The sequence below is a fragment of the Budorcas taxicolor genome, chromosome 3 (genome assembly GCF_023091745.1).
Source record: "Budorcas taxicolor isolate Tak-1 chromosome 3, Takin1.1, whole genome shotgun sequence".
NCBI classification, from domain to species: domain Eukaryota; kingdom Metazoa; phylum Chordata; class Mammalia; order Artiodactyla; family Bovidae; genus Budorcas; species Budorcas taxicolor.
The window spans coordinates 7556824-7571547 of NC_068912.1; the positions used below are offsets into that span (position 1 = coordinate 7556824).

General features: G+C 45.2%; 1 protein-coding gene across 1 annotated transcript in view; it reads right to left on the reverse strand.

Moving 5' to 3' along the window:
* NOS1AP (nitric oxide synthase 1 adaptor protein) overlaps positions 1-14724 on the reverse strand; it is a 352882-nt gene that overhangs the window by 60398 nt on the left and 277760 nt on the right. The window lies entirely within an intron of this gene.

Genomic DNA, 14724 nt, shown 5'->3' on the forward strand with positions numbered 1-14724 from the left:
TTTCCAAATGGTTAAGCATAGACTGTAACCATAAGTCTACCACAGCAAATTTTCTTAAGTCTTTTAAAAATGCACTTACAGTAACACAATGATTACAAAATCTTTTTGCTTTTATACCCGAATCAGTTTTTAAATATTAATGTCATGGCTCAAAATGTAGCTTTATCTTTTTACTCTTACACAGAAGATTTGTTACATGCAAAGTAAAGAATTTCTCAGCTTTACTCCCTCCCTCATATTCTCCTTTTTAAAACTAATTTCTACTTATTTCTTGTCTGTGCTGGGTCTCTTGTGGTACACAGGCTCTCTGTTGCTGCATGTGGATTTTCTCTAGCTGTGGTGAGTGGCCGAGCCCCCTCTTGATAAAGGGTGCAATGTCCACTCAAGCCAGAGACCTGGGCAACACCCTCGACTCCTTCTTCCTTTGTTCTCCCCTATCTGTCATCATGACCAGGTTCTCTGCAGTCCATCTCCTGACACATCTCTGGAATGTGTTTTTCTTCAATCTCACAGTACTGCCTTAGTCCACAGGTCCTTACTATTCATCTGGTGTCTTGCAACTCACCTAGGGTCTCTCTGCTTCCTACTTCACCTACTGCCAACCCACTGTCTATTCTGCTAAAAAAAAAGCAGCATTTTTAATAACACAGACAACATCCTGGTATTTCCTTTTAAAAACCATTCAAAGGCTTCCTACTGCCCTCAGGATAAAGCCCAAACTCCTCAGCATGGAGTATCTGCATTTCTGCTTTCATCCCTCTCCAGAGGCCTGACCTACATAGCTCTTCAGGACTAGTTGCATACATCTGCCTGCCCCTGCATCTGTGGTGACACCTCTGGCATCCTTGAAGACTTGCTTCAGAGAAGGCTTCCCTGCTCACATTGCCTGCAAATCTGAGCTGCTGACACCCCTGGGCTCACCTTTACCATAGCACGTATCTCACATGATGATGTTTACACTGAAGCTTCTTGAAGGAACCAAAGACCACATCTTGGTACTCCAGTGCCAGCACAGTGACTGGCACAAGAGGTTCCTAACATCTGCTTAGGAGGGGAGGCAGGCATCCTTCCTGTCAATAATCAGCACCCATAATGTACTCTGCTTGGCTATGCATTTTCCTCCCAGAAGACAGGTCCTGTTAGTTCAGATGCGTCACACATAAAGCTCCTCTGATTTCTGAGTTTTTCATTTATTATTACGTAACACCCCAGTGGAAATGGCAACCCGCTCTAGTATTCCTGCCTGGAGAATCCCATGGACAGGGGAGCTTGGCAGGCTACAGTTCACAGGGTCGTACTGAGTCAGAGATGGCTGAGCACATGTAGAAGAACCTAAGGACTGAGAACCAGAATTAAAACAGACGGAGCAGACGTGAAGGCAGATGCACACGCCAGCAAGACTCAGAGACACAGAAGGTGCTCAGGGGGGCAGCAAGCTAGGATGCACTTCGCCTTTGTAGACAAAGCACGTTTTCGGCAAACACGATGACAGCCTGGGCATGAATGAAGCCAAACTCTTTGAACTGGAGACAGCTCTGTTATATCTGAGATCAGAAACTCAATGTGCAAGTTATTAAAAGCCTGGAACCTCTAGCTAACTAAAAGGCCAAATAGTTAAGAGCTTGGAAAAATATCTACCAATACAATCAAGAAGCAGACAGTTTTTCCATGTGACCTCATTCACCCACAAATTAATAGATCAACAAATTAAGGGCTCAGGTCCAAATTTCTAAATCTACAAAATATACTCCAAGAACCACAATGGAGTATTACTCAGCCATTAAAAAGAATACATTTGAAAAAAAAAGAATACATTTGAATCAGTTCTAATGAGGTGGATGAAACTGGAACCGATTATACAGAGTGAAGTAAGCCAGAAAGAAAAATACCAATACAGTATACTAATGCATATATATGGAATTTAGAAAGATGGTAATGATAACCCTGTATGCGAGACAGCAAAAGAGACATAAATAGTACAGAATGGACTTTTGGACTCTGAGGGAGAGGGAAAGGGTGGGATGATTTGGGAGAATGGCATTGAAACATGTATACTATCAGGTAAGAAACGAACTGCCAGTCTATGTTCGATACAGGATACAGGAAGGTTGGGGCTGGTGCACGGGGAAGATCCAGAGAGATGATATGGGGTGGGAGGTGGGAGGGGGGTTCAGGATTGGGAACTCAGGTACACCTGTGGCTGATTCATGTCAATGTATGGCAAAACCAATACAGTAAAGTAAAATAAAGTAAAAGTAAAAATTTAAAAAATAACAAAAATAAAAGTTATGAACCTTCAAAAAAAAAAAGAACCCTTATTTCTTCATACTTTGGTTTTAAGAACTGTGATTGTGCGAGCATGAATGTGTGTGTGTGTGTGTGTTGTGGGTGGGACATGGTTGTTGCTCATTCATTCAGTCATAGCCAACTCTTTGCAGCCCCGTGGACTACAGCACACCAGGCTTCCCTGTCCTTCACCATCACCCAGAGTTTGCTCAAATTCATTTCCATTGAGTTGGTGATGCCATCCAACAATATCATCCTCTGTCATCCCCGTCTCCTCCTGTGTTCAATCTTTCCCAGCATCAGGGTTCTTTTCCTAATGAGTTGGTGCTTTCCACCAGGTGGCCAAAGTATTGGAGCTTCAGCTTCATCATCAGTTCTTCCAATGAATATTCAGGGTTGATTTCCTTTACGATGGACTGGTTCGATCTCCTTGCAGTGCAGAGATTCTCAACATTCTTCTCCAGCAACACAGTTTGAAGACATCAGTTCTTCAGTGCTCAGCTTTTTTTTTTGTCCAACTCACATCCATACATGACTACTGGAAAAACCATAGCTTTGACAATATGGACCTTTGTTGGCAAAGTAAAATCTCTGCTTTTTAATATGCTGTCTAGTTTTACCATAGTTTTTCTTCCAAGGAGCAAAGGCCTTTTGATTTCATGACTGCAATCACCATCTGCAGTGATTTTGCAGCCCAAGAAAATAAAGTCTGTCACTTCCATTGTTTCCCCATCTATTTGCCATGAAGTGATGGGACAGAATGCCATGATCTTCATTTTTTGAAAGTTGAGTTTTAAGCTAGCTTTTTCACATCCCTCTTTCATGAACTTCCTCAAGAGGCTCTTTGATTCCTCTTTGCTTTCCATTATTTGCCATAAGGATGCTGTCAACTGCATATGTGAGGTTATTGATGTTTCTCCTCGCAATCTTGACTCCAGCTTGTGCATCATCCAGCCCAGCATGAACTGACTCGCTGGAAAAGACCCTGATGCTGGGAAAGATTGAAGGTGGAAGGAGAAGGGGACGAAAGAAGATGAGATGGTTGGATGGCATCAGTGATGTGATGGACATAAGTTTGAGTCAGCTCCAAGAGTGGGTGATGGACAGGGAAGCCTGGTGTGCTGCAATGCATGGGGTCACAAAGAGTCAGACGCGACTGAGCGACTGAACTGAACTGAACTGAAGATCTTATTGGTTTCTTCGGTAGCTCAGCAGTAAAGAATTTACCTGCAATGCAGGAGACGTGGGTTTGATCTCTGAGTTGGGAAGAATCCCAGGAGAAGGAAATAACCTACTCCAATATTCTTGCCTGGGAAATCCCAAAGACAGAGGAGCCTGGTGAGCTCCACAGGGTTTCAAAAGAGTCGGATATAATTGAGTGGCTAAACAAAAGCAAAAGATCTTTTTACATTTATTCTGACTTCAAATTTCTTATAATTTCTTGGCATTATTTCAAAATATGCATAGAATTGTAATTTTCACTTAGTAATGAAACTATATGCTTTAAAGCCAAAGCAATAGACTTTTCTGCAGATTATGTTCATAAACTTACCATAAATAACTGAAATATAAACAATATCTTGGAGGAATTGGATTTGGGGTTTATCATCATGTTGGAATTCAAGTTGCCAAACTGATAAAAACCACAAGACTCACCACCAACCCCAGCCCCCACTTCCTTGACTATTAATCAATAAGTAAATGTGTTTCTCTTAGGAAAATAGAAAAAATGTTGGAATACAGAGTAGAAAGATACCTACGTAATCATCAGATGTGTCCAACCCAGCACCCCTGCCATTCAGCAATTGTCAGTGGTGGGCAATTCACTCTTGTTAGAGTATCCATTCCTCCTTTCTGAGGGCTTCTAATTACTTGGGAATTTTCCCTTATACTGATTAGAAATCTACCAACAGGAATGCAGTAGAGAGAAGTGGCTGAAAACACTGTCCTTGGTGTAGGACAGACAGGGATTATAGCCTCAGACTCTGCTACTTATAGCTGTGAGATCCTGGTCATTATCTTGATTTCCTCATGGCTCTTCACTTGTGAAGTGGGGATAATCACAGTACTACACCTCATTCATGAGGTTTAAAAAATGAATGTATACAGAAAGATCAGCTTATAGCAAATATTTAGTAAATGGTAACTGCAGCTAGTACACCACATTACCGCCCTAGTTCTGTCTTAGAGAACAAAGCTAATCCTTCTTCCAAGTGGTGACCATCTGAACATTTGGAAACCATCACCATATTTCTATTTACTCCTCTCATTTTTCCTCTTGAAGAGTTCCTCAACCAGTCCATTTTCTAGATTACTTATTGCTCTGGTAATAAAGAGCATGGGCTTTGGGTTGAGAGGTTTGGGTTGAAGTCTGAGCTTTGCCACTTCCTAGCTGTTGGCCTTATGCAAACTACTCAGTCGGCATAACTCTTTCATTCCTCATCTGAAATAGGTGAATTAATGATCTCTTCATAGTATTAAGTATTAACTCCCCTCCAACATTTAGCATAATGCCTTAACACATGATGAGTTGTTTGCTTAGTAAATATGATCTCTGTCTTCCTTGTTAACCTTTTCTGTATATACACTCCAATTTACCAGTGACTCAAAATACAGTTTACAGAACTAAATGCTTATTCCTAAAGGGATGAGAACACCACAGAGTGAATCTGGATACTTTCTATGCCCTAGAACTGAGTTTTTAGCAAAGCCTCTCTGATCTTTTTTTTTTTCTTTAGTTACAGCATCTCACTGCTTATTCACACTGTGATCACCTCAAACGTTGGAAGTTAATTTGCACAACTGCTCTCAAGGCAGATTTCTTAAGCACATCTGGTAATTGGTTTTGAGGACTGGCTCAGTGATCACTATTTCTTTTTCCAAGCTCTCACAGATCATCTGCTTAATAATCTCTTCTAGAATTTTGCCCAGGGGCAATGACAAATTCACTAATCTGTAATTCCTAGACTCAGATTTTCCTCTTTCTGACAAGTGAAATGTCTTATTCTTGTAATCTTCTCATATCTCATCTATTTCTCATGACTTTGTAATCATATTCTTTAGGAGCCCAGGTCCTAAGTGAGTAAGGCCTGGACACATTTAAAGGAGTGAGGGAGGGACATCTGCCTATTTCGTCATGGTTTTTGAATTTCTTCCATTTTTCAAATCACCTATGTTCTAGCATTTCTGGTTTGAAGATCCAATAGTTCTCTACTTGAGAGGGAAAAAAAAAAAAAGGAGAGACATGGTTAGAACAAAGCAACTTCAGAATTTCTTTGTCATGCGCTATTCTCTTTTCTTTTTTAAATTTTTTTATTGGGAGATAATTGCTTTACAGAATTTTGTTGTTTTCTGTCAAATCTCAACATGAATCAGCCATAGATATACATATATCATCATCAGCCTTTTCCATGAGCCCAATGCATTCAGACTTTGAATTCCTCTGCACTTATACTTGACCTTAAGCTCTGCTTTCCATACTTTTCAAAGGACATTATATGAAACTGTAGGTAGTCATGTGATTCTTCTTCACAGTCTCACCTTTATGGACCCAGTTAGAATCTTAAGTTCTCATCTCTTATTTCCTGAGGTCATAATCTTATTCTGTCATCATTCCGCCCTCTGAAAGTTACACACTCTAAAATGCCATGGCCATGTACCACCCCAACCCCAGCATTAGCATCCTGCCCCCGTCTCCCCTCATCTCCATGGGGACCGCTGGCTGACCTCTCAACCCACTGGCCACAGAGAATGGAAAGGGTTTTGAGTCACCTGCAACATTTCCTGAGACCACATCCATGTTCCCCCATCTAATACCCACAGACACAGAGCTCCACAGAGAATTCTCCAAGCTGCCTTCTGCTCAAAACCTGCCAGGTCTTCCCTAGCCAGCTGGCACCTGACACAGAAGAAAGCATGGGGCCTCAGAACAGAGGAGCGAGACCCGCCTCAGGCCCAGGCAAACTCTTTTCCTTCTCTCAGCATTCTTCCCTAATCCATAAACTGAGAGCAATAAAAACATCTTTCAGAGTGGCTGTAAACTTCTGGGCTGGACAAATACTAAAAGTGGATGAGATGATAGATGGACAGATACTCCATAACCCATTGCACAGATACTTTAAAACTGTGGAAATAACCCTGGAGATAGCAAATGGAAGAACAAGAGAAATCATCACTGTTTCCCCAATATCACCACTCTCTGGGGGTTCTCCAATTTCAGTGTGGAGCAGAGATTTTTCTTTTAAGGTCCTGGAAGGCAGGGACATCCTTATCCCACAAGGACACATGAAAACGAACCAGGATTAAAAATATAAGCTGCCAAGTAACTAGTAGATGGTGAAGACTGAACCCAGCGGGGTCTTAAGGTAAACCTCTGGAGGAAGCAGCAGCATGATGTGAAAATGCAGAGGACGGAGACCAGTGAGTGTGGCACAGCCATGAAGCCGTGGTCCTGGGAAAACCCAGCATGGCTTCTGCCCAAACAGTCCAGCCTGTGCCATTTCTCTGGGTCCTCCAAAGGAATGTGTTATCTTCAGATGGCCTGGGGAGAATATTAGAAAAGGCAGTGGTCTGGAGGGAGGACCCCAACACTTTACTAATAGAAATAGACCAAAGAAACCTGGGGCAATGAGCAACCCCTCCCCCTCCCCCCAGCCCGTGCACGCTGCCTGAACACTGGTGTGTTTTTCTCTCTTTCTACCCAGTCCTGGAGCATCCACGCAGCTTCACACTTCTGTCCCTAGTCATCATTCCTTTCCCTTTGTCTCTTATTTTAATCTAATCTTTAGATAAAATTGCCTTTCATTTTGATCGTTTTTCTTGTTGCTGCTTTGGTCTGATTATCTTTCTCTCCCACTGTATGTCCAGGACCCTTTATCACGTTGGCTTGTTTTCTTTTTGGGGGGCTGGTTTTATCAGAAGTTAATTCAATATTCCTCTTCCTCATCCCTCAATTTAGCCATTCTTGATTTCAGTACTGGGCTCCATTAGACTTACCTTTCTCTGGGCTGCTATTTGTCATATAGGTACGGCGATCAACTCCGGAAATGGTGCCACAGTCCCTCATGGAACTGGTCTCCTTACTTCACAGCTGTCTGAGGGGTAGGGGTACACTGTACAAGATCCACCTGCAGCCATAGCTGTGCCGTATCTCACCGACCTGCCTCACACAGCGTGATCTGGAAAGAAGCTTGGGATTCTCGGGCTAGGAGAGACCTCATGAGACAGGCCCATCTACGCAACTGCAGGTGGAGAAATTCAAGGATCACAGCTGGTTTCTAAGGTTTCTTCAAGGCATAACATTATAAACATGTCTAAATTTTTATGACAACTCTCTAGTGTGCACCTAGAATAAGAAGTAAGCAATCAATTGAATTTTAAAACCTAGTGAGAGCCAGACAAATACACATTTATCTTTTGAAAGTCTAGTTAAGGCACCCTCACGTCCTATCTTAGCGTTTAATTTATGTTTTAATTCCACAGCTGTTAGAAGTGCTTTCTTATGCCCCCACAAAATCTCTGCTGGTTTACTTGAATCAACCACAAACCACCATATAGCAATTTCTAAATGCCAAGCACTGTGATAAGTGAATTTCTTCTTGCTTGCTACTTGACAAGCAGGCAAAAAACAGGTTAGTGTCCCTCACAAAACCACAACAATCCTTTCATACACCCCAAGGCTTTAACTTCTCTGCAACACTGGTCATTTCTACAAAATAACTGTCACCTGCTGTTGGCTTTCAAAAACCAAATCTGTTTACACAGGCTGCCCATTCTTTCTCCTCTGCTTCTGTGTTATCTAGGTTTGCACATTTGGCATGTTCATGTTCCCTGGGGTCAGCCAGCCTTCCTACACTTAGGATGCTCAGGCTTCCTGAAGGCTCTTGCTCAGAGACACAGCTTTCCTCCCAGAGCCAGGGAGCAGAGAAAACACCAGCCCACACAAATACAAGGGTGCTGCTTTGATTGGTATGTGCTTGGGGAGCCTTCCTTAGAAAGCTGCATCTTCTTCCTCTTTCGCCATGAACAATTGTCCTCTTGCTTCTAAGACAGTGAATACTGCCCTTCTTTTAAATGGTATGTGGAGAGAAAGGTCAGGCATAAATCTTCCCAATGCAAAATCAATCGTAATCAAAAGTTCACATCCTTCCTGATCCACTCCCTTGTTGTCCTTGAGATCCTTTGGTTTCATGGAATAACAGAACTGACAAAACAGAGCCGCAAAGCCTCAGTTGAGTTGCCAGCCCTTCTACTTTCTCAAAGCTCTGAGCTTTAGTTCTCTCTACGGCAAAATGGTATGAGAAGAGTCTCACAGGATTGTTATGTGAATCAAATGAAATGATTTATATACAATGCTTGGCACACAGTAGGCAATCAAAAAAATCTTTACTAAACTGAAGTAAACAAGAATATTTGCTAATCTCACATGTCTCTCTTGAGTGCCAGGCGCTGCTCAAATCATACTACATGTAAAAACTCATTTGATCCTCACAACCTTATGAGATAGGTACTACTACCAGCCTCCATTCAACTGATGAAGAAACAGGTAGGTTAGTCAACTTTCTCAAGGTCACACAGCTCATGCACGCATGTGGGCTAAGTTGCTTCAGCAACTGTATGGACTGTAGCCTGTCAAGCTCCTCTGTCCATGGACTTTTTCAGGCAAGAATACTGGAGTGAGTTGCCACTTTCTCCTCCAAGGAATCTTCCCGACCCAGGGGTTGAACCTGCGTCTCTGACATCTCCTGCCTTGGCAGGCAGGTTCTTGACCACTGAGCCCCCGGGGAGGCCCAGAGCTGGGAGGTATCAGTACTAGTTTCTGAGGGCTGCTGTCACAAATGATCACAAAGTGGATGGTTTAAAATAACAGAAATTTAACCTCTCGGCGTTCGGGAAGCCAGAAGACAGACATTACGATGTCGGCAAGGTCAGGTCCTTTGAGAGCCTCTGCTGCAAAGTCCACTCCTTGCTTCTGTCCCAGCATCCGGGGGTGGCTGGCAGTCCTTGGCATCCTTCGGCTTTCAGTGGTGTTGCATCAATCTGCTGCCTCCATGTCCACAACTGTCTTCCCTGAGCCTCCCCATCATGTTTCTGTCTCCAAATTCCCCTCTTATAGGGACGCCAGTCGTGAGACTCAGGGCTTGCCGTAATCTACCATGACTTCATCCTGACTTGGTTACATCAGCAAAGTCCTTCTGCCAATTAAAGTCACGTCCATGGATGCCAGGCATTAGGACTTCCACATATCTTTTTAAGGAGCACAATCTGGCCCGCTGCAGTCTCTGAGACAGAATCTGAACCCCGGCCATCTTAAAGTCTTTCATGTCTGAATCATCTGCTTAGTTTATTCATAACTGTCAAACATCATTTGCTATTAAACTGTTATTACTACTGTTCATCTCTATATCCAGCTACAAGTCAGTGCTCTGGTATATTTTATGCTGCCTAGGAACTGTGAATTTCCTTATTCCAGGTATTTTGCCAAGCCCTGGGTGTCTTTATAGATTCTTTATGGAAAAGGAATTCAGTCTCACATGGGTAAGATTTTCAGTGGGCACTTGAGCAAGCGGTGCCTGACTGCTTTGCTGTCCCTGACTGCCCACCTTACATCCGAGTTTCTTCAACTAAACCAACTCAGGAATGTGACGAATGTCCTAAGAACATCTCAGTCTGTCCAAAGGTGGACTGTTCTCCGTCTGTCCAAAGGACCAGGGACTCACTCCGTAACACACTCGTGTCTTCGGCTCTAATCTCTCACCCTCAGACCACTTGCTCAACACATGACAGGAAATGAAGAGAAAGTGTCTCCCTACCTAGGCCTTGCAGCATGGCTGGCTGGGCCTGGCTGGCATCGCCAGGTACTCCCCTCTCCTAGTATTTTTCTTCTGCTGATTGCCCTGATCTGCTTGCCTGATGATGCCAGATGCTACACCAGAGGAGGTCGAGTCACAGCTCACCTGAAGACACCTCCTCCCAGGAACTGAGGATAAGAGAACAAGCCAGCGAGTCAGGGCAGGTGTTCACTCCAGGGGTCAACATCCCTAATTCTCACACATGCCCCCAGGAAAACAGCTGAATCACTGTGATTTATCCTCAGACAACCTCCTCTCCATCATAATCTAGTTTCTTTCTTTCTTTTAAACTATAAAGGACCATGTATCTTTACTTCTAAGACACTAACATACCTTAAAAAAAAATGAACTGACTCATATTTGACCTCATTTCAATTTCCAATCACATTTTAACGGTCTTTTGCTTTTATTTAATAAGTCTGGGAAACAGGTGAGTTGGGAGGCCTGGGGCAGCGAGGTTTGGTTGGCTTGTTTGCTGTATGCCCGAAGTTCTCTTATTGTCTGTCTTCCTGCCACCCAAAAGCAGATGTTGAGGGATAGTGCCTTTGGGGTGGTTCTGCATAACCTTTATTCTCAGAAGTGCACATCTTGCTCTGTATCGAGCCCCTTTCCTGCCCGATGTCAGACTCTCTTGGGATACAGAGTCGAGCAGTTTCAGAGCCTGTCCTTGAAGAGCTCCGAGTATGCTGATGGGGTGAGACAAGTGAAGACAGCGGAACACAGCACTGTGGACACGCTCATGGAGGAGGATGCAGCCACCAGCCTGTAGCCAGGAAAGCTATCCACCATGGGGTGGCGGGGAGCGGTGAGGAGCTGCTGCCCAAGCGCCTTCTTAAGGAATACATGAGGGGTGGCAGGGACAGTGACATGGGGAACACATCAGTCTAGGCCCTGGCAAGAAACAGATAATTTGAGTCATCTGCAGAGAGTCTATTAGGGAGGATTTATAAAGATGAAGGCAGAGTGCAGGGAACCCCCAGAGGATAATACAGCAGCCCTGGGGTCCCTCAGCACCCCAAGGCCAAGAGGGCAGGGCAATGAGAGGTCCCAAGAACCCAGAGAGAGAAAGAACAATGTGCCTGGAAGGCAGCAACCCTCCTGACAGTGAAGAAGCCTGCTGATGCAGTCCACACACACAGGCCTCCCTGGCACCTCACACTGCAGACAGCAGACCTGGAGGAAGGTGCAAAGAGAAGCTACCGTCACAGATCAGAGGAGGGAGAAGGGTCTCTGCAAGGGAAACGACGCCGAGAAAAGCATGGTGTGCCCGGGCACAGGGACACAGACGTGCTGGAGGGCTGACAAGAGAGGGGAACACAGGGTCAGGCCAGGGTCCGCTGTGGAGCCCCTGCACCTCTGGGGTTCAGGGCACTGAGGGAGGTCTGAGCAGGGGATGATGTAGCTGGCGGCATGCAGGGTAGACTGAGGAGCACAGGAGCAGAAGGGAGGCCAATGAAGAGATGACTGCAACATGGAATGTCTGGGGGAAGAGGAAGAATCTGCCCCCGGGCCTGCCAATCAGAAGTACTGGCCTCAAACCCCTGCTCTGCTGCTTACAACTATGAGACAATGGGTGAGTCTTTCAATTCTCAGGTTTTAGTTTTGCCATCCACCAACACTGGGGCTGTCATGGAATTGGCGTTTGGGTAAGTCAGAGGCCAAACACAGGGGAGAGGGATGGGTATACCCTGCAGTTACGCAGCGCACAGACTGTGCAGCCAGCCTGGTCAACCTGAGTCCAGGCAAGAAAAGCTGCAGGCCCGACTGAGGCAGTGGCAGTGCTTCTTTCTCTGGATGTGAGAAAAAGGAGGTGGGGAGAGAAGATTCTGAGTTATGTAACTTGGGTGACCTGATGGGTGGATTAAACACTAACTGGGCCGAGGGGCTCAGAACAAGGAAAAAGTTGAGGGTACAGGGCAGGAAGAAGAGGAGCATGGCTCGAAGCATGGCAACTCTGAGGAGCCACCAAAGAACTCAGACGAACTTGCCTACGAGACGACTGGAAACAAGGGATCAAGGAGAGAGGCAAGACTTAGGAGTCTCCGGGTCTCAGAGGGTGGCTAAAACCATGGAAAATACGAGATCCCCAGAGAAGCCAGAAGAATAAGAGCAAACATCATTGAGAGCATCCTACTCAACAGTATCTGTTTAAATGGAGGGCAGAGCAGGTGGAATCAGAAAAAGAAAACAGAGCAGGAAAAGGCCAGGAAAGCAGAAGAGGAACAAAAAAAAACCACCGTGGAAGCTGGGGGAGGAGACAGGCTCCAGGAGGGAAAGGTCCAAGGCACTGGGTGCCCTAGAGAGGAGGACAGAAAGGAGCCAGAGACTTATAACAGCAACTAAGACATCCCTGGTGGCCTCAGCAAGGGCAGCGTTTGTAGAGAGCACAGGAAGCCCAATTATAATGAGCTGAAAAATGAATGGGGTTTGGAAATATATACAGCAAATGCAATCATTCCCAAGAGCCTGGCAGGGAAAGAGCAAGATAGGAAGGCAGGCTGTGGAAGTATCTTTTTTTTTCTCGGATGGTGAAACCTGAGTCTATTTATAGGCTAAAAAAGGAACAAAACAGAAACAGCCTCCAGATTGAGAGGAAATACAGAGAAAATGATGGCTCAAGAAACAGAGACAGCAGAAGACCGGGTCCAACTTGGGAAAGAGACAGCAGTACCTCCTCTGAGCCAAGAGGGCACCGACTGGGTGCCGCACAGGGTGGTATGGACCCCTGGCTGGGCTCCCCCTCCCCGTCCTGTGTGGCCTTTCTCACGTAGCCTGGCCCTTCCCTGGCAGAGAGTTGAGCCTCACCTGGAAGTAGGGGGAATGAGACTGGCTGAGGCAAGAGATCAGTACAACTGTTTAGTACAGAGTCTTGATTAAAAGCAGAGGCTCTTTTACCTGTTCCAGAAAGTCAATGTGTTAGCCACTCAGTCGTGTCTGACTCTTTGCGACCCCATGGACTACAGCCAGCCAGGCTCTTCTGTCCATGGAATCCTCCAGGCAAGAATACTGGAGTGGGTAGCTATCCTCTTCTTCAGAGGATCTTCTCGATCCAGGGATCGAACCCGGGTCTGCCATATCGCAGGCAGATTCTTTACCATCCGAGCCACCTACTCCAGACCTGCATTCTACTGTCCATTAACTTACTTTCCTTTCCCCAGGACATGGGTCAACAGGAAAGCATGTGCAGTCAGGAACATTTTGCTGTAATCTTCTTAGGAGTTACATACGAATTCATCCTGGCTCTGACCGATTGAGGAAGAGTTTCCTGTAAATACATGGAGGGTGAGGAGGGAGACCTAGCTAGGGACACTAAAGGTTTATGAGCACTTGCAGTTTCACTCATGGAGAAGGCAATGGCACCCCACTCCAGAGCTCTTGCCTGGAAAATCCCAGGGACGGCGGAGCCTGGTGGGATGCAGTCCATGGGGTCGCTAAGAGTTGGGCACAACTGAGCAACTTCACTTTCACTTTTCACTTTCATGCATTGGAGAAGGAAATGGCAACCCACTCCAGTGTTCTTGCCTGGAGAATCCCAGGGACGGCGGAGCCTGTTGGGCTGCCGTCTATGGGGTCGCACAGAGTCGGACACGACTGAAGCGACTTAGTAGCAGCAGCAGCAGCAGCAGTTTCACTCATACATTTAGCTTGTCAATCAAATTCCTCTTTGTCCGCTAAGGCATCTGCCCAGCTTAATTGTTTCCTCAGGGCTTTGCCCTTCCCATCAATGAACAAAGGCAGTTGAGAGGGATTTGGCTTTTTTAATATAAAAAAAATACTTAACACACATGTACACAGACATTAAAAACAGATGTGTGTGCATGTGTATTACATGCATGTATATATATACACATACATTTGAGCGTGCACACACACACATATAACATATTTTTTCTTTTGTTATCAGTGTTTGGGAGCAGGGATAGGCAGATCCAACCACGGGCTACTCTCTGGAGGGCCACTCCAACTTTGGAAGAAAAAGCATCAGCAGCACCTCACCACCTCCAGCAGTCAGTGTCATCCTTAACTACTGATTACATGCTAAGAGGAGACAATGAGGGACAATGAGCCCAAACGCAGATCATGAGCATCAGGGGTTGCCTTTCAGAGGCTCTTCCCCTCCAAAACACCTTTTACTGGGACCATCACCAGAAAACAAGATGAACACATTTACTGTTCATTATGGCTTCATTTCTCAAATCAACCCTCTCCTATCACCCACTTACCCTCCAGTTATGAGACAAACTGGACAAGAGATAAAGTCAAAGGCCAAGATAATCAGAAGAAGACCCCTCAAGCAAAGAGCCAACTGCACAGAAATGAGAGGATGGGCCAGCATCCATGACCAACTTAAGGCGGGGAGTGGGTATATGTTCAAAGGCAGCTTTGTTTTGTGGTTAATCTCACCACATGGAGATGTTGAGCTTTCCAAGAGCAGAGTGAACAGTTCAGTTCAGTCGCTCAGTCGTGTCTGACTCGTTGCGACCCCATGGAGTGTAGCACACCAGGCCTGCCTGTCCATCACCAAGTTCCAGAGCTTGTTCAAACATGTCCACTGAGTCAGTGATGCCATCCAAACATATTGTCTTCT